Source organism: Dipodomys merriami, unplaced genomic scaffold (assembly GCF_024711535.1).
Source record: "Dipodomys merriami isolate MVZ:Mamm:240054 unplaced genomic scaffold, mDipMer1.0.p SCAF_3, whole genome shotgun sequence".
In the NCBI taxonomy this organism is placed as follows: domain Eukaryota; kingdom Metazoa; phylum Chordata; class Mammalia; order Rodentia; family Heteromyidae; genus Dipodomys; species Dipodomys merriami.
The window spans coordinates 70,532,268-70,552,745 of record NW_027204492.1 but is presented as its reverse complement, the minus strand read 5'-3'; the positions used below and the strand labels follow the sequence as shown (position 1 = coordinate 70,552,745).

Below are 20,478 nucleotides of genomic sequence, written 5' to 3'. Positions count from 1 at the left end.
TTATTCCAATCTGGTTGTGTGTCTTGTGACATAGGGTACAACTTCCCTATGAGTAGTATGGAGGAAGGGATAGATGACCCCAAAGGGCCTTTCCATCTCTGTGTATTGTGTGATTGTCTACCTATGGTGTAAGAAGAGACAAATGGGGAGAGATAGTCCTTCCAAATTTACCCAGTGGTCATGACTAAGTGAGATCTCCACCTTCCAAGCCAGTGCTCCTTCTAGGATTGATATGCTCACCTGAAACAGTCTGGTCCTGGCCTTCTATGTGGAGAACACTGTGCTAGGTGCTGGAAGAGAATAAAAGCTCAGAATCAAAGATGTATGTGTGTGTGTGTGTGTGTGTGTGTGTGTGTGTGTGTGTGTGTGTGTGTGTGTGTGTGTGTGTGTGTGTTACAAATAGAGGAGAAAGAAAGAAGGACTCTTGCCAGTCATACACATGCTTGATTGGGCAGAGAAACCATGCTACCTTCCTGGTCCCTGCTGGCTCCCAGGGAAGACAAATCACACAAATGTATGGAGCTATTTATATACCCAAATGTCTTATCCCTTGGCTGCCCCTAAACCTAGAGAAGCTCAAAGCAATCCTGAACCCTGTCCTGGCCCTTTGCCACCTTCCCAGTATCCTTGACTACTAGGCTTGTCATCTTTCTGCCCCCATATGGGTCACTTTTGTTCCTAGATGTAGGCAGTAGATGAGTAGATGAGTCGTGGCAAAGGACCTGAATATGAACTAAAGCTTGTTTTTCTCCAGTCATGGTACTGAGCAGCCACCCCAGGGCATGTAAAAGGTACCACCTGGCTGAGTTTTCAGTTCCTGAGTGGCAGGCCATGGCCAATGCCTTCTGCAGGCCATAGGTGAGGTTCAGAGAGATCTACTTAAAGGCACAAGGCTATGAAGTGTGCATGAGGGTAAAAGGGCAAGACCAAACCCCCAAAAGTTTGTCTGCTTCCTTCTTTCTCAAGCCTCTCCAGCTTATAGAGAAGCCCATAGGGGTAGGGGAGCAGCTTGCTTTCCTCATCTAGACCACAAGAAGATGCAATGAGATCTGAGAAAATCTTTTCAAGTAGAACAGCCTCTCTAGGCCACATCCCTTTGCCCTCTGGCTGATTGCTTCCCAGGCAGCTTTGATCAGACAGGAGAGGTGGATCTAAGCAGTCTCTGCTTTTTGCTGGGCTAACTAGCCCAGAGTGTCTGCCTTTCTGACTGAGAGCTCAAAGAAGCAACATTTGAAAAGGGGGCATGTGGCCCAAGTGAAAGCTGAGTACAGTAGCTTACTCTTAATTCCAACTACCCTGGAAGGTAGAGATTGGGAGGATCAAGGGTCAAGGCCAGCTGACCAAAAAGTTGGTGAGACTCATATCTTTACTAAGCTAGGCTTGGTGGAGCATATCTGTTATTCCAGCTTCTTAAGAGGCTATAAAAAACAGGATCACCATCTGAGGCTGGCCCCAGGAAAAAAGGAAAGACCAACAGACCAAAACAAAAAAAGAAGAGCTATGGGCTTGGCACAAATGGTAGAGTACCTTCTTAGCAAGTATGAGGCCATGAGGTCAATCTCTAGTAGTTGTGTGCATGTGAATTTACATGCTTGCATGTGTATGCTACCTGTGTATGTAGGTATGTCTATGTGCACCTGTGTCCCTGTGGGCATGTGGGTGGGCACACTTGAAGGGCATGTCTATGTGTGACTGCATATGTGTATGTGTACATGTGTGGCCAATTGTGCACAAATACATATGTATATGTGTATGTGCATGCAAATATCTTGGGTCTGGGATGAAGAATTTTATTTATGTATTTATTTATTTTTGCTGGTTCTGGGGCTGGGCACAATCCTTGAGCTCGTTATGTGCAAGGCTAGTGCTCTACCATTTGAGCCACAGCTCCACCTCTGGCTTTTTCTGAGTGGTTTATTGGAGATAATAGTCTCATGAACTTTCCTGCCTGGGCTGGCTTTGAATTGCGATCCTCAGATCTCAGCCTCCTAAATAGCTAGGATTACAGGTGTCTGGCAAGAGATAGAGATTATTCAACTTTTCTGTGGGAAGTTTTGCAGTCAAAGGGTTCTGAGAGGGTCACATGGGTCAGGGAGTGTTTGCAGGGCAACTGAGAAGTTGGCTAAGATGTGTAAAGGGATATAACTTCTTTTCAAGCACCTAGAATAGTTACCCAAGGGAATCAGTAGGGGATCGATCATTCAGTCATTAGACTTCAGAGGTACTTTCCATGCCCTTTGTTGCCAGTGCTGATGGCTCACACCTGTAATCCTAGCTACTCAGGAGGCTGATATTTTGAGGATTAAGATTCAAAGCCAGCCGGAATAGGAAAATCCTTGAGACTCTTATCTCCAACTAACCAACAAAAAGCTGCAAGTGGAATTATGGCCCAAGTGGTAGAGCACCAGCCTTGATTGAAAAAGTTAAGGGACAGTATCCAGGCTATGAGTTCAAGTCTCAGTACTCACACACACACACACAAAGAATTCTCTTTGTCTTGCGCATTCCATCTATCTCTTTCTCATCCTCCCACAGTACCTCACTGGCACTTCTAAACTTCCACTTGGCTCTTTCTATACTGTTCTGTCTGTGGCTGCTGTAGTCTTTATTCTAAAAGCACCCATTTAATTATAGCCCTAATTCTTGAAATCAGCTTCTTTAAAACAATAGCCTCCAGACATTCGCCCTTCATAGATAAGGAAAAAAAATAGATAAATGCGGGAACAGTCAGCATGTCACAAACTTTTTTTTCTGCTGAGAAACACACATTTAAACACTTTTCTCTATGATAAATAGAACAATGAAACCTGTGAAATTGTTCTTGGAAGAAGGGAGAGGCGGAAGGGAGAGTGATAAGGGGCAAGACTGGAATATAGTGTAAATATGTGTGGAAATGAACAATGAAACCCACCCCTTTCCTGTATAACTAATGTTTGCTAATAAAAAAATCACTCCTAGTTTGTAAAAGAAACGTCATTTGGGCCAGGTACTTGTGGCTCATACTTGTAATTATAGTTATTGGGGAGACTGAGATCTGAGGATCATTGTTCAAAGCCAGCCCAAGCAGGAAAGTCCATGACCCTCTTATCTCTAACCAGCAAAAAGCCAGAATTGAAGCTGTGGCTCAAGTGGTAGAACACCAGCCTTGAGTGAAAATGCCAAGCAAGAATGCAAGGCTCAGAGTTCAAGCTTCAGTATCAACATAAAAGAAATGAAAACAGAAGAATCATTTGAACTGCCACCCCCACAGGAAGGACGCAATAATCTCCAATTAAGTTGAATTCATTTAGCTTCATGAAAAGTACATAGCATTAGCCCTTCTCCTCTTCCATTCCACCACAGATGATAGAAACTATCATTACAGACCCCCCACCAAGTGAGGACCATGAGCTCATGGGGCCATTCCAAAGTCCCTGTTTCTTCCTATCAATCTTTTCCCTGGAGCCACACCCTCATTCGAGCCACATCACCAAATGAACCCTTCACCCCCCCCCCCCCACCAACAGCCTACAAACTCTCCATCATGCAGCTCCCTCTGCCAGGCATGCCTGGAATGCCCTGACCTCCCCCCACCAACCACACACTGACAAGTTCTCTCTCTTCTACCCTCAGGCTCAGCTCAAATGTGACCTTCTGTGAAACCTTTCCAAGTGGCCCCAGGTAGAATGGAGTTTCCTTCCTTCCTAAGGCTCTCAGCAATTCTCACATCCTCCAAAAGTTCAGATAGCTGTCTGAAAGTTCTTTTATTAGCTTGGACTTGGGGAGTATGGGCATAAGATATCAAGAAAGACAGGGACACTAGGCACCAGTGACTCACGTCTGTAATGCTAGCTACTCAGGAAGCTGAGATCTGAGGATCACAGTTTGAAGCCAGCCCAAGCAAAAAGTCTATGAGACTCTTCTGTCCAATTAACCATCAAAAGCCCAGAAGTGGACCTGTGGTTCAAGTGGTAGAGTCCTAACCCTGAGCGAAAAAGCTAAGGGACAGCATATGGGCTCTAAGTTCAAGCCTCACTTGTGGCACACACACACCACACACACACGCACACACACACACACAGACCAAAGAAAGGCCAAGACTTAGGAGTCCAGATCCAAGGCCTTGTCAGCCTCTGACCACTCATGGCAGTCTTTCTTCAACTGTCAAAGCAAGAAAACAATGGGTTCTGGTAACATCACCACCATAGTGAATAAACTGAAAATGCCTGAATCTTGGGCCTTGCTGGTGCTAGATGACCATCAGTGCCTCTGTGCTTAAGGGCAGAAGTCATACTATATTTTCTGACTGCCTCACTGTGTATCACAGTGCCTGCATGTAATGAGATCCTCATAAATATCACTTCTTTTAGCCCGTCCCCCCCCTTTTTTTGGACAGGGTCTTTCGACATAGCTCAGGCTAGGCTGGAAATTTTCATCTTCCTCCAGCCCCCAGGTGCTAGGATTATATTTGTGTACCACCATGTCTAGATCTTTTCTTTTATTTTTTAATGCTATTGGAGTTTGAACTTAGGGCCTTCTGCTTGCTAGACAGGTGTGAAGCCATTTCTCTAGTCCAGCTTTTTGCTTGTAATTTTGGTGATGTAGCTAGTCGTTTTGGAGTTGGAGTATAGCAAAATTGTCTGCCTGGTCTGGCTTCACAAATTATGATCCTCTAGATCTCAGCCTCCTGAGTATCTGGGATTATAAGCATAAATCATTGACTTCTTACTTTCCTTTTTGAAAACAGAGCCACATCCTATTAAAACAATTTTTTGTCTTTGTATAGCTCCCATGCTACCTATCACAAAGTAGGTTCTTGTTATAATTAATGGGAATTAACAACAACAGTAATGACTGTTATTATTACTAGTGTGGATGCCATAAGCCTGGTATTATGCTGGTACTAGACACACCTTATTGGTTGCATTTGCATACATTTAAATATACAAAGTGACACCAGCCCCCATGAGGTTTCTTTAAGTATCATCCTTATTATAAAGCTAGGGAAGAACAGGGAGGTTCAATATCTTGCCTTTGGAACAAGGTTTAGAAAACAACAGAGGCAAGTTTTATTTTTTTTTTTAAAGAGCTCATTAGGAAAGCAGTAGAAATTCACAGAGCTTATCCTCTGTACAGTATTTTCACAATAAAAAAAAAATTCACAGAGCTGATTAAGTAACAAAGACAAGACTTGAACTCAAGCCTTTGAGGCTATAGGAGTGTTAAGCAGTTTCAGAAGCTGGTCGGTCTGCCCTTTCCCAGCTAGCAAGCAATGCTCATTTCCCCTATAACGGTGAGATGGGTAGCCACTTACCTTCACTTTCTTGAAGCAAGACCAGAAAACGTCCAGTAGAGGCATGGTGGTGTGTTCGGAGCTGGCATGAGCCTCTCCCTCTCTGGGGCCAAGGCTAGAAAGGATGGGGTGGGGGCTCAGCAAGGGCTTTGATGGGAAAGAGAGCAGCAGCTGGCTGGAGCTCAGCGGCAGCCAGACTGCAGCCGGCTGCCTGAGGGAGGGAAGAAGGGAGAGGCTGACTAAGGAGGAGGGACCAGGAGGCGGGTCATTGATTCAAACTCCGTTAACCAGTTGGCTGGGACTTAACTGTAATGCCAATTGAAATTCCCTGACCATTACAATTCCCTGTCCCGGGAATCTATCCCATCTACTGGCTCTCGAAGCAGTTCTGTCACCTTCATGTTGACACCTCATACCTGCTAGTTTCTCTCCAGGCTGATTAACACCTTAGCTCGCCCTGGAGGCCTCCAGGTACAACTAAGACCACACAAGGGGTCTGTGGCAAGAGTGACAAGGGAAAGGACTCAGATCCTTCACCTTAGGAAGGTCCAGGGATGTCAGTGGAACCCCAGGTCCTTTAGCCAGGGGAGGGGTGGGGCATTCTCCTGACCTTCTCTGAAGTCAGAAATTTTTATTCAGTCTGGCACTTCAGGGAAGCTCCTTTGTCCTGGGTCTCAGTTTCTCAACTATACAATGAAGGGAATGGTTAGAGGTCTGTTATATGATTATTATTTGAATGTTAGTTACAGCACAATTTTGTTTTGTTTTGTTTTGCCAGTTCTGGGGCTTGAACAAAGGGCCTGGACACTGTCCCCAAGCTGCTTTTGCTCAACGCTAGCACTCTAGCGCTGGAGCCACAATGCTACTTCCAGCTTTTTCTGTTTATATGGTACTGAGCAATTGAACCAGGGACTTCATGCATGCTAGGCAAGCACTCTCTATCACTAAGCCACATTCCCAGTCCTTGTTTGTTTTTTGTCAGTCGTGGGGCTTGAACTCTGGGCGTGGGCACTGTCCCTGAGCTTTTCAGCTCAAGGCTAGCACTCTAGCACTTAAGCCACAGTGACACTTTTTCTGTTTATGTAGCACTGGGGAATCGAATCCAGGGCTTCATGCATGCTAGGCAAGCACTCTACCACTGAGCCACATTCCCAGCTCTTTTTTTTTTTAAACTACTCTCGATGATCACATTACTCATATCTCTTGAGCTATCCCTGGGAATTTAAAGAAGTCAGTAAGTATACTCCAAATAATCTGACTTCTCAAAGGCCATTTCATCCATTCTTCCACCTAGAAGCAGAGTAGTCCCCTTCCCCTCGCCACTTAAACAGACTGGGTATCAATCCTCTTCTGAAGGTCTTTTGAAGATACAAACTTCATCCTTGCTCTGAACCTTGGAATCCTTGGTGCTAAACTCCAACCTTAGTAGATGGCTTACACCTGTAATCTTTTGCTACTCAGAAGGCTAAGATCTGAGGATTGCAGTTCGTAGTCAGCATAGGCAAGAAAGTCACAAGACTCTTATCTCCAACTAACCAGCAAAAAGCAGAATGGGGACTGGGAATGTGGCTTAGTGATAGAATGCTTACCTACCATGCATGAAGCCCTGGGTTCATTTCCTAAATAGAAAAAGCCAGAAATGGTGCTGTGGCTCAAGTGGTAGAATGCTGGCCTTGAGCTCAGGGACCGTGTTCAGGCCCTGCATTCAAGCCCCAGGACTGGCAAAAATAAAGCCAGAACTGGAGCTGTGAGCTCAAATGGTAGAGCACCAACCTTGAGCAAAAAGCTAAAGGACAGCACATAGGCCTTGAGTTTAAGCCTCAGTACTGGTACTAAACAAATAAATATAAGTATGTAAGTAAGTAAATAAATAAATATACTCCAACCCTCTGCAGGCCCTAAGTCTATTTACAAGAAGTAGAGTTAGCCCTAGCCTTTCTAAAGACTGTATGGACAAGAAGCCATTGAGAAACAAATATCTCTAGATATACATAGTACACACACATACACCCTCCCCAGACCTCAGAAGACTGGATGCCATAGCTGGTGGCCAGATGGCTCCCAAGAGCCCCCATGGCAAAGGGCCACATCTCGGCCTCTGGAGACACATGTCATCCTGAGGCTCAAAATAACTTCCTTGCCCTGGCCTCTCTTCTCTTTCAAAGATCAAGTTAGTCAGGCAAAGTGCCAAGTCCTAGGACCCTGGAATGTCCTAAGGCTTCTTTGAGCAAGCTTCTGTCTGTCTTTGAGGACTTTCTCCATTAGGAGTTTTGTCCTGGGCTGTTTCTAGAATATCGTTATGGATCCTCACCTCTCCCCACCTCTATTTGTTTACACTTAGTTCCTGGCCCTCAGTTTACCCAGAGGCCTGAGTATAAAGAAGTATGGAACAACTTTGATCAATGCTCCAGAAGCTCCCTGGAGTTCATCCCCCTTACATTTGGTCCTCAAGGAGGAAGTGCACAGATATGGCAATTAAGTGTTTACTAGGAATGCACAGCATACAACCCAGCATAAGAAATCAGGGGAGTTCGCTCCCAGAACTGACCCTTTCACACTACTTTAGCCTCCAGGTGGTGAAGCCCATGAAGTCTGGAAGTACACTGTCTAGATTCGAACTTACTTCTCTTGCTCTCTAGGTGTGTGACCTGGGCCTGTTACTGCCTTAGTTTCCCTATCTGTTAGATCAGGGGATGTAATAAAAATCCTTAGCTTATTGGGAAGTTTAAACTGAATGAGTTAAAGAAATTAGCACAAGTGGTAGGGTGTCAACCATGAGCAAGCAAGGCCCGGAGTCAAGCCTCAGTACCAGCAAATACACACACACACACACACACACACACACACACACACACACACAGACACACAGACACACAGACACACACACACACACACACACACACACACACACACACACACAGCCTAGCAAAATGAAAGTTCTCAGTAAATATTTCTTGTAATTCGTGAAGAAGCAGAGACTTTTGACTGGAAAGATTTAGATTTAAATTCTGGTTCTGAAGGTGAGCACTGGTGGCTCACTTCTATAATCTTAGCTACTCAGGAGGCTGAGATCTAAGGATCGTGGATTGAAGCCATTATAGGCCAACAAATCTATGAGATTCTTATCTCAAATTAACCAGCTACAACTAGAGGTATGGCTCAAGTGGGAGAGCACTATCCTTGAGCAAAAAAGCCAAACTAACGTGCAAGGCCCTGAGTATAAACTCTAGTATTGACAATAAATTTTAAAAATAAATGCTAGTTCTGTCTTTTTTTGAAATTTTAAAATAGTTATTATAAAGGTGATGTACAGAGGGGTTATAGTTTCATAAGTCAGGTAAAGAGTATATTTCTTTTTGGACAATGTCACCCCTTTCCTAGCTCTCTCCCAGTTTTTCTCTCCCATCCCATTTACAACTTGTGTAGTTTATTTTCCACATAGTGTCTAGTGTGTACCAATGCTGCACTTGTTCACTCTTTGTCCCCCATTTCTGTGCTCCCCTTTTCCTTCCAAAGACAGAAATGAACAAACAAGACAGAAAGAAAAGAAAACAAAACACAAACTTTTTTCCATTTCCGAGTTAATTTTGATAAACATTATTTTATATGATCAGATGCACATTGGCTTTGCACCTTTGTGTTCCTCTCCTAAGAGTATCCTCCTTCATTCAGTGTGTGAATGCCTGTATAATTTATCATGTTATAGTGTATTTTAGACCTAGCTTTCACATATGAGAGAAAACACATGCCATTTGTTTCTCTGAGCCTGACTTACCTCACTTAACATTGTTTGTTCTAGGTCCATGCATTTCCCTGAAAATGACATATTATTCTTTCTAATGGCTGTGTAAAACTCCATTCCACATATTTTGGATCCACTTATCTATTGTAGCACATCTGGGGTGTTTCCATAGCTTGGCAACTGTGAATAGTGCAGGAATGAACATGGATATTTGATATCATATATCATGTCTTTATATGATAATATCATGATATTCTGGGTAGATATCCAGAAGTGGCATGGCTGGGTTATTGGGAAAATCTATGTTTAGTTTTTTGAGGAACCTCTAGACTGTTATCTAGAGTGATTGTATTAGTATACATTCACATCAGCAATGCAATAGGGTTCCTTTATCCCCACATCCCTGCCAACATTTGTTGTTTAAATTCATGATGTTGGCCAATCTAAGTGGGGTAAGATGGAATCTCAGAGTTCATTTCCTTTATGGCCAGGATGATGAGCATTCCTTCATGTGCTTCTTTGCTATTCTTACCTCTTTTTCTGAGAAATCTCTCCTTGGCTCCTTTGCCCATTTATTGATTGGTTTATTAGCTTAGGAAGGGGTTATTTTCTAAAGCTCCTTGTATATTTCTAATTAGGCCTTTGTCAGATATACTGATGATTGGTCATATTTCTGGTTAGCAACTATGTCCTTTTCTGTGCAGAATTTTTATTTATTTTGATGTAATCTGATTTGTCAAGTCTCTCTTCTATCTACTGTGCCCCTAAGATTATTTTCAAAAAGTTTCTTATGCCTATGAGTTCTAGTGTTTCTCATATTCTCTTGCAGTAATTTCAAATTTCCAGGTCTGACGTTGAGGTCTTTGATCCACTTTGAGTTGATATTTGTTCATAGTGACAAACAGGGATCCACTTTTAGTTTTCTGCATATGGACCCAGGTTCCCAACACTAAGAGTTGAAGAGGCTATCTTTTCCCACTTTATATTTTTGGCTCCCTTAACAAGTATCTGATAATTGTAAGCATATGTTTTTATTTCCGAGTCTTCTAGTCTGATTCATTGATCTTCGGGTCTATTTTGCACCAATACCAAGCTGTTTTGTTATTATTATTTTTTGTGTCAGTCGTGGGGCTTGAACTCTGGGCTTGGGCGCTGTCCCTCAGCTTTTCAGCTCAAGGCTAGCACTCTAGCACTTGAACCACAGTACCACTTCCGGTTTTCTGTGTGGTTTATTGGTGATAAGAGTCTCACGGTCTTTCCTGCCTGGGCTGGCTTGGGCTGGCTTTGAACCGTGATCCTCAGATCTCAGCCTCCTGAGTAGCTAAGATTCCAGGCATGAGCCACTGGCTCCTGGCCTGTTTTTGTTATTATAGCTCTGTAGTACAGTTTGAGGTCTGGGATTGTGACACCACTAGCATTACTTTTTCTGGCCTAGAATTGTATTGACTGTTTGAGGTCTTTTGTGGCTCCATATAAATTTTTGAATTGTTTTCTCTACCTCAGTAAAGAACTTCATAGGGATTTTGATGGGATTGCATTAAATTTGTAGATGTTTTTTGGCTTTATGATCATTTTTACAATATTAATTCTATCTACTAATGAATATGGAAAGTCTTTCCATTTTCTGATGTCATCTTTGATTCCTTCAAATTTTTATAGTTTTAACTATAAATGTCCTTTGCTTCTTTGGTTAGGTTTATTCTTGGGTGTTGTATTTTTTTGAGGCTATTACAAATGGAGTTGTTTTCCTGATTTCCTCTCTGCTTGTATGTTATTAGGATATAGGAAGTCTACTGATTTTGTGGATTAATTTTGTGTCCTGCTACTTTCCCAAAGTTATCAATAAGCCCTAGGAACTTGGGTATGGAGTCTTTGGGGTCCTTTAGATATAAGATCATGTCATCTGCAAATAGGGATAGTTTGACTTCTTAATTCCCTATGTGAATCCCTTTTATATCTTTTTCTTGCCTAATTGTTCTGCATAGGAATTCCAGGACTATATCGAAGAGAAGTGGAGATAGTTGACATCCTTGCCTTATTCCTGATTTTAGAAGAAATGGTTTTAGTTTTTCACCATTCATTATAATGCTGACTATTGTTCTGTCATACATAGCTTTTATTATTTTAAGGTATGTGCCTTCTATCCCTAGCTTCTCCGGAACTTTTAACATGAATGAAAGTTGGATTTTGTCAAAGGCTATTTCTGCAGCTATTGAAGATGATCATGTGGTGCTTGTCCTTGGCTCTGTTTATTGATTTACATATGTTAAAACAGCCTTGCATCTCTGGGGTGAAATCTATTTGATCACAATGTATTATTTACTTGCTGAATTCTGTTGGCTAGTATTATATTGAAGAGCTTTGCATCTGTATTCATCAGAGAGATTGGTCTATAGTTCTCTTTTATCATTGGACCCCTACCTGGTTTGGGGATGAATGTGATGCTGGCTTTGTAAAATGAGCTTAGAATTAATCCTTCTGGTTCTATTTCATGGAAAAGTTTGAGAAGTTCTGATATTAGTTCAATTTTAAAAGTCTTATAGAATTCAGCTGTAAATTCATCAGGACCTAGGCTTTTCCTTGTCAGAAGACTGCTGATTACTTCCCCAATTTCATTGAGTGCTATGAGCCTGTTTAAGTGGTTTATATCTTCTTGGTCTGGTTCTGCCTTTACAAAAGTCACATTCCTTCTCAAAGCCCAACTGTGGCCTCATGGTTACATAAGGGTGCTGCATTTAGGCGTTCTGAGATAGCATTCACATGCCCTTTCTCTGCTTGGTTCATAGTAAGCAGTCCATGAATGTTAGCTCCCCTCCTCCCTCTTCCTGTCCAGGATGCTCCTGACCCCTAATTCTGGAAGCACAAGGCAGCATCCATTCAGTATCTTAATCCACATTCTGGTTCCAAGCCAAGTCCAGCTCTTTATTTGCTGTGTAACGTTCCAGGGTTGTTATTAAGAAACAAGGGACACAGAGGCCTGATATGAAGCGAGTCCTCTCCTTCCCTCTGCACCTATGGAGGCTCTGACTTCAGCAGGACCTCCTTTGCTTCACACCAAGGCTGGCCTCAATCTGATTGGCCCAGGACACAGGAAGTCCATAGTGTGTAGCAGTCTAGCAAGGGGGCAACCAACCAGGTAGAACTGGGTAGCTATGGACAGATGAGCAGTCTGATTTTAACCCTCATCTCACCATCTGTCTTATTTTTCCCAGCCATGAACTGGAACTGTCCGTGAAGGGGTGTCTTGTCTCAGACCTGCATTGCTAGACTACAAGGAATGTAGCCAGGTAAAAGAGAAGAAAGGCATGGCTTCTCTCCTCTGATCTTTGGGTGTGGCTGTGGCTGTGACTCAAGCAGACACAATCTATGCTTGTGACACTGAGCAGATCACATCTTCGAACAGTAGGGGATATAGAGAGTTGTATAGAATTTGACAGGGAATCATAGATGTACTAGAATGGGATTACATTATACTCCTCAAAGGACTCCAAAGAGTTTTTATTTATGTGGCTTATATTAATTACTACTTATCATTTTAGAAATTAAGACAGACAATGAAAGAATATTGGTTGATATTTAAAACATGCCTAACTGGGCTGGGAAGGTGGCTCCGTGGTAGAGCGCTTGCCTTGCATGTCTGAGGCCCTGGGTTCGATTCCTTAGCACCACATAAGCAAAAAGAAAAAAGCCGGAGGTGGCGCTGTGGCTCAAGTGGTAGAGCACTAGCCTTGAGCTGAAGAGCTGAGGGACAGCGCCCAGGCCCAGAGTTCAGGCCCCACGACTGGACCCAAAAAATAAATAAATAAATAAATATAAAAAAATAAAACATGCCTAAATGTTTAAAATGCTAGCAAAATAACATCTTAAAACATCGTTTTATATATTTTTATAAAAATTGGAATATTTTCCAAAACAAAAATAAATCTAGAGAGAAGGGGGACATCGTCTTACATTTTGGGGTCTCAAATGTCTGGCTTAATAGAAGACAGTTGCATTTTCTTTCTTGTTTCTGCATGCACTCAGCTGTGACTGTGGTTTGGGTAGGAGGATATAAAGGTAGTCTTGCCTCCTGCAGATGTATTGTTTGGCAAAAAAAGCCTTCATTGACCCTTAGAAAAGTTTCTCAGCGAACCCCAGGGACCACACTTTGAAAGTCTCCGAATTAGAAGTCCCTAAGTTACTGGGACCAAGTGGCTTACACCTGTAATTCTAGCTACTTTGGAGGCCAAAATCCAGAGGATCACAAATTGAGGCCAGGTAGAAAGGGCCATGAGATACAACCATGTCCAAATAACCATCCAAAAGCCAGGCTAGAGGCATGGCTCAAGTGGTAGAGGAGTAGCCGTTTAAGGCTCTGAGTTCAAACCACCACAGTACCAGTAAAAACAAAGAAGAAAACCCAAAAGCTCCTAAATTGATCACACTAGAGAATCCTGGAGTATTTGAGCTAGCAGTCTTCCGGAGCCCCCAGCCTGAAACCCCTTTGTTCAAAAAGGGAAATCAAGACACAAATAGGGTAAGAAATTACCCAATTTTGTACAAGTCAATGGCAGGCCAAGGCTTGAATTCAGGTCTCTTGCTTCCTAGGAAACATTCTTTCCCATTGCTTTTCAATGACATACAGCTCTTGGGCTCTAAAGTAGGCAAGTATAGTATGGTAAGATTTGCCTTGTCTGGATAATAAAACACTTGGACACTAGCACCAGGTCTGTCACTGATGCAGAAGTGATTACATATGAGAATAGCATACCTTGCTGCAGTAGAGAATGATCTGTCTTGTCTCTTTTCATTCAGTTCTGTTCATGGTTCCAGATTTTAATAGTGCATATTAAGTGTACAAAGTGGGAGTTTCATTGTACTATTTCCATCATGTTTAATATCCTCTGATCACATTCACACCTTCTTTTTCTCTTTCTTACCCCTTCTCCCATGCCTATTTATTTATGCTCATTTTAGGGAGTGCCATGGGTCTACTGAACCCCTGACTATTGCACGTACTGGGGAGGAGGGTAATACTGAGGATTTAGAAAAGGGAACCTGGACAGAACTCAGCATTTGTATATCCTTGGTCTCTGAGTATTTACCAGTGTTTCAATGAATGCATTCCATTGTAGTGAAGGGAGTGAGCAGAACCCAATGGAAATAAAGTTTCCTAGCATTCCACAGGAAGGCAGGGACTTCTGAAAGGCACAGGTCTGGATTTCTATTTCCAATCATTACTGTTGAAGAGAAGCTCAGAAGAGCTCCTAGGAAACAAACATTTATGTAATAATCTCCAAATAGCAATTTGCTCCCCTGGATAGGAATATGGTCTTGCACACAGCTTCTCAAGGGCAGAAAACCTTCTCCACTGTTTCACAATGCACACACATTTGTTAACGCAAAGCCATTCAACCTGACATGTAGCACTTCCTGCCAATAGGTTGCAGGTTCTTATATCCAGGCCTCCTACTTTCAATCAACTATTTTCCCATTAATTCATTCAGTAGACTTTACTGAGCACTACTCTGTGCTTTGTTGAAAGGTTAAAGATGGTGCTGGTAGCCTTTAACCATGACAAACATTTATTGGACACTGTATGTATACCCTTTCTGTTCTAAGTACTCTCAAAGCTTTACTTCATTTAATTTTCGTAGCAACTCTATATGGAAACTATTCTTACAATTCATACCTTACAGATGAGAAAACTTGAATCTCAGAACAGTGGAGAATTTTACCCAAGTTCACATAGATGGGGTTCAAGTAAAAACCATCTAACATATTCCCTGCTTTTACATTTTATCCTCTGCCTAGGTATATGATCTCTATCCTGGCAAAGGACTAGCTCACACTCCACAGGAAACTTAAGCCAGGTAGACATAGAACTCTGATCCAAAACAGAGCAAGTGCTGGTGGAAAGGGAGACTGAGGAAGTGTTTTCTTGGAAGCTACATGAAGGTTCAGGGATGAGGCAGCTAAGGGAAGAGTTAGTGATCTGGTTGAAAGGTGGACAGGACATGAGGAAACGATGGTGAATATTCTAGACAGAAGGAACAGCATTTGCAAATATCTGGAAGTAGGAATTCAGAAATCACATGAGAAAGTTCATTCAAGTGGTTTGTGTAAGGTTCACTGGAAAGGAAACTTCCACATGGTTCCGGCAGAAAAGAGTTTATTGAGGAGAGAGCAAATTGCAGGCCTGCACAAGATGGAGGCATGTGGAGACAGAGTGGTAGGAAGAAGAGAAAAAGAGACAAAGAGAGGAGGGGGACTCACGTTAAGCCAGATTATATAGGGAAAGGCTGGAGGCTGGACCACAGTGGACACAGAAGTGATCTCAGAGCCTGGGATCCTTTGCTGACTGACAGTCTGGTGATTGAGTCTGGCCATTACTGGTTTCAGAGAGGTGGCAGATTTTTTTTGGGGGGGGGGTCCGGTTGTGGGGCCTGAACTCTGGGCCTGAGTGCTGTCCCTCAGCTCTTCAGCTCAAGGCTAGTGCTCTACCACTTGAGCCACAGCTCCACTTCTGGCTTTTTTCTTTTTGCTTATGTGGTGCTGAGGAATCGAACCAAGGGCCTCATGCATGCAGGGCAAGCGCTCTACCACTGAGCCAACTTCCCAGCTGCAGGTGGCAGACTTAACAGTCTATAATATTGGAGACATAGAACCTCCCATGCTCCTGGATTGGCAAGATTAACATCGTGAAAATGGCAATACTTCCCAAGGCTATCTACAAATTCAACGTGATACCTATCAAAATTCCACCCTCATTCTTCAAGGAAATAGAAGAGGCAATCCAAAAATTCATATGGAACAATAAAAGACCCCGAATAGCAAAAACGCTCCTCAACGGAAAGAACACTGCTGGAGGAATATCAATACCAAATTTCAAACTCTACTATAAAGCCATAGTAATCAAAACAGCTTGGTATTGGCATAAGAACAGACCTCAGGACCAATGGAATAGAATTGAAAACCCAGAAATGAACCTACAGACCTATAGCCATCTAATCTTCGATAAGGAAGCTAAAACAATAGAATGGAAGAAAGACAGCCTCTTCAGTAAATGGTGCTGGCAAAATTGGTTAACTACATGTAGAAAACTAAAGCTAGATCCTTATATATCACCCTGCACCAGAATCAACTCCAAATGGATCAAAGACCTTGAACTCAAAGCAGACACTCTGAAAACATTACAGGATGGAATAGGAGAAACCCTAGGTCTCCTTGGCTCAGGCCGAAATTTTCTGAATAGAGACCCGGAAGCACAACAAATCAAAGAAAGGTTGGACAAATGGGATTGCATAAGGTTGCAGAGCTTCTGCAGGGCAAATGACATAGCTAGCAAGATCAATAGAAAGCCCACCGATTGGGAGAAGATCTTTACTAGCCATACAACGGACAAGGGTCTCATATCTAAAATATACTTGGAACTCAAAAAATTAAACCACCCAACAACAAATCCTCAAAGAAACAACTGCCCAATAAATAAGTGGGCGAAAGACTTAAAGAGAAGCTTCTCTGAAGAAGAAAGAAGGATGGCCAATAGACACATGAAGAAATGTTCAACATCCCTAGCCATAAAAGAAATGCAAATCAAAACAACATTGAGATATCACCTCACTCCAGTTAGAACAGCAAAAATCAAGAACTCTAACAACAACAGATGCTGGAGGGGATGTGGACAGAAAGGAACCTTATTTCATTGTTGGTGGGAATGTAAACTTGTTCAACCACTTTGGAAAGCAGTATGGAGGTTCCTCAAAAGACTTCGCATAGATCTCCCCTATGATCCAGCAATCCCACTTTTGGGCATTTACCCAAATGTTTACAAACAAGACCACACTAAAGCTACCAGCACAACTATGTTTGTTGCAGCATTATTTACCATAGCTAAGATATGGAACCAACCCAGATGCCCCTCAGTAGATGAATGGATCAAGAAAATGTGGTATATATATACACAATGGAATTCTATGCCTCCATCAGAAAGAATGACATTTCCCCACTTGTTAGGAAATGGAAAGGTTTGGAAAAAATTATATTAAGTGAAGTAAGCCAGGCCCAAAGAAGCATAGGTCCCATGGTTTCCCTTATTTGCAATATCTAGTATAGGTATAAGTCAAGCGGAAAAGGTCAGATAATGTGATGTTAGGAAAATGAACCCTTAAATATGTATTTTAATGTTTTCATTTCTTTCATGCATGTGTTTCTAACGCATTTATAAGATTATTTCTTTGTTGCTTTGTATGTCCCTCCCCCACAGTGTAACCCCCGCTTTCACTATATTTGATGTCAGTATAACATGTGGAGGAGATGGGGACAAACAAGTCGTTTAAGGATTCAGGTGGACCTGTTGCAACAATGAGAAGTACAAAATGTCATGTCAAAACCAGCTTTACAATGTCGGTGTGGGGGGGGGGGAGGGGGGTATAATTGGGTGGGGGGAGGGGGGAGGCTGGGAAGGGAGGTGAAGGGTAAACAAAGGAGGAGGCTGCAATGCTTGGTAAGAAATGTATGTATTATCCTGCCCATGTAATTGTAGCCCCTCTGTACAGTATGTTCTCAAATAAAATAAAATAATATTAAAAAAAATATTGGAGACATAGGCTTGCTATATTAAACAAATAAAAGAACATGATTCCCAGTCAAATGTGAATTTTAGAAAAACAATAAATAATTTTTAGTATGTCTGAAATCATTTCAATTTAACTGGCTCCTATATTATGTACAGGGGACAGAAGGGGCTGTCACAAGGAGAACGGGTAGATTAGAATCAGGCCCAAGCCGGGCGCTGGTGGCTCACGCCTGTAATCCTAGCTACTCAGGAGGCTGAGATCTGAGGATCGTGGTTCAAAGCCAGCCCAGGCAGGAGAGACCGTGAGACTCCTATCTCCAATAAACCACCAGAAAACCGGAAGTGGCGCTGTAGCTCAAGTGGTAGAGCGCTCGCCTTGAGCTGAAGAGCTGAGGGACAGCGCCCAGGCCCAGAGTTCAAGCCCAACGACCGACAATTTAAAAAAAAAAAAAAAGAATCAGGCCCAAATAGAGGCCTTCAATGTCAACTTAGTTGACAACTGACCTTGAAAATCAGCCAACTGACCCTGAGAATCTGTCTCTGTGACCCTAGTATGCTCTATGTGTAATATGAGAGCACTGGACTAGCTCCAAATGTGTGTGTGTGTGTGTGTGTGTGTGTGTGTGTGTGTGTGTGTGTGTGTGTGTGTGGGGTGTGTGTGTGTGTGTGTGTGTGTGTGTGTGTAGTGTCTGTATGTAATGAGGCTTGCACTCAAGGCTTCTCACTTTCCCTTAGCTTTTTCTTTTTCTGTTTGTTTTTTGTCGGTCGTGGGGCTTGAACTCTGGGCCTGGGCTTTGTCCCTCAGCTCTTCAGCTCAAGGCTAGTGCTCTACCACTTGAGCCTCAGTGCAACTTCCAGTTTTCTGGTGGTTTATTAGAGATAAAAGTCTCTCAGATTTGTCTGCCCAGGTTAGCTTCAAACCTTGATCCTCACATCTCAGCCTCCTGAGTAGCCAGAATTCCAGACACGAGCCATTGGTGGTCATATCTATTTTTAAAATACTACTATCTAGGACCCTCACAGATATCCTGAATGAGAATTTTAAGGGGTGGAGCCTGATTTTGATTGCAAGTGTCTGTTAGGGCCACTGGAGTTCAGCTATTTTTTGTGTGACAAATCTAATTGATTATGAGAGAAGGAGACTATACTTCTATACCACTAAATCCTTAAGACTCTCTATCCCAAGTTTTCTCTTCAGCAAGTAACTCCTCTTCCATCCCTCTCCAAGCTTCAGAAGTTCATCATGTTGAAAGTGCCCACTGTGGAGAGTTCAGGCAGGTGGAAAAAGCTAATCATTTCCTTACTGCAACATATGTCTTGTCTTCACAGAATTTCTTCCCTCTTAAGATGGGAGATGAAGATGGGGAATGGCATGGAACTTGGGGTTTTGTATGTCACAGGAACAAGCCTCAAAGCAAGCAACCATACACTGAGGCAGATCTGAACGTGATCTTTAAAAAATGGATGATGAGATAGATGCCCCTTGGAAAAGTGAAATTCTTGCCATTGGAAAGTCTGGCTTTTACAGTTGTCAGGGCTTAGATCCAGAAATACAGATCTGCCAGTCAGGAACGCAGGGTTCATGCCCATTGCCACAGTGGCTACTGCCCATAAGTAGGTCAGCTCAGTCCCTCCTTGCTCCTAGAATGACTATTTCAGCCACCCCGGTATGATGCAAGAGGCAGGGTAGAGGATATGAGATCTGCAAGAACCATGTTGTGCTCTGTTTACTAGGAACCACTACCTTGGACCAACCCACTCCCCTCCAGGAACCTTTAGACTCCTTTTGTAAGTGTGATGGCTCCTTGTGGCCACAGCTGTCTTGGTGGGGCATCCACTTGCCAACTTGCCAGCCCTCCTGGCCTCACAAAAAAAGTAATAAGCCGAATGCTGGTGGCTCATGCCTGTAATCCTAGCTATTCAGGAGGTTGAAATCTGAGGATTGTGGTTTGAAGTCAGCCTGGGCAGGAAAGTCCGTGATACTCTGATCTCCCACTAACCAGCAAAAAGCCAGAAGTTTTGCTGTGGCTCATGTGGCAGAGTACTAGCCTTGAGCAAAAAAATGCTGAGGGGCAATGCCCAGGCCTGGAGTTCAAGTCCCAAGCCCAGCACCAAAAACAAAAAAAATAGTGACAACTGGAGACTGAGCCTTATAAATACCTGATTATTAGCAGAGTGTCAGGCTTTAGCAGTCTAGCACATGAGTATATGTAATGGTGCATTTAATAGTGGTTCCAAGTGCTCAGATGTCAGGGTCACCATCTTGGCTGTAAGAAGTCAGGAAGTTGCCATTCAGCAAAGCAGCTTATGTATACAATGCATCTTGATCAATGTCACCCCTTTCAACATTCTCATCCCATCCTTCCCCAACCTACATCTTTCCCTCACTCTTCTTAATTTTGTAAGATATATTGAATTCTGAACTCCATTCTTCCTTTCTCCTCTTCATTCATCTTGGGTTAATTTTAGGTTTACAGAAAAGTTGCAGAGTAAAGGAGTCTCATATACTTTTTCACCCAGTTTTCCCTATCATTAAAAAATTTTGATATAATTTTATTATTACATTTTTGTTTAGGTGATACGGAGGACTTGAACCTAGGGCCTTATCTATGCTAGGCAAGCACTCCAACATTAAGCCACATTCACAGCCCCACATTGTGATATTTCTAGGTTTTATACAATATGTCCCAACTAATCTTACACTATCAGTCAATCTTTCCCATCCCCTTTCCCCATCCCTAATAAATGTCTTTTTAAAACCTAGATTCTGTGAGCGAAAACATGATAGGATTTTAAAAAATAAGATAAGCCTCCATTTTCCTGTAATTTTATGCTTATTTATGGCTATATTTATGGCTATTATGTGCACATACCACATTTGTTTCATTCATCAGTTGTAGAGTATTT

The 20,478-nt window shown here is 42.6% G+C and overlaps 1 protein-coding gene across 1 annotated transcript in view; it reads right to left on the bottom strand.

Annotated features, from left to right (window-relative positions):
* Stard8 (StAR related lipid transfer domain containing 8) overlaps positions 1–5,345 on the bottom strand; it is a 93,963-nt gene extending 88,618 nt beyond the window's left edge. The window contains exon 1 of the mRNA XM_070040241.1: positions 5,294–5,345. The gene's annotated coding sequence lies outside the window, so the exon portion shown is untranslated. The remainder of the gene's footprint in view (positions 1–5,293) is intronic.
* Positions 5,346–20,478: the final 15,133 nt, after the last annotated feature.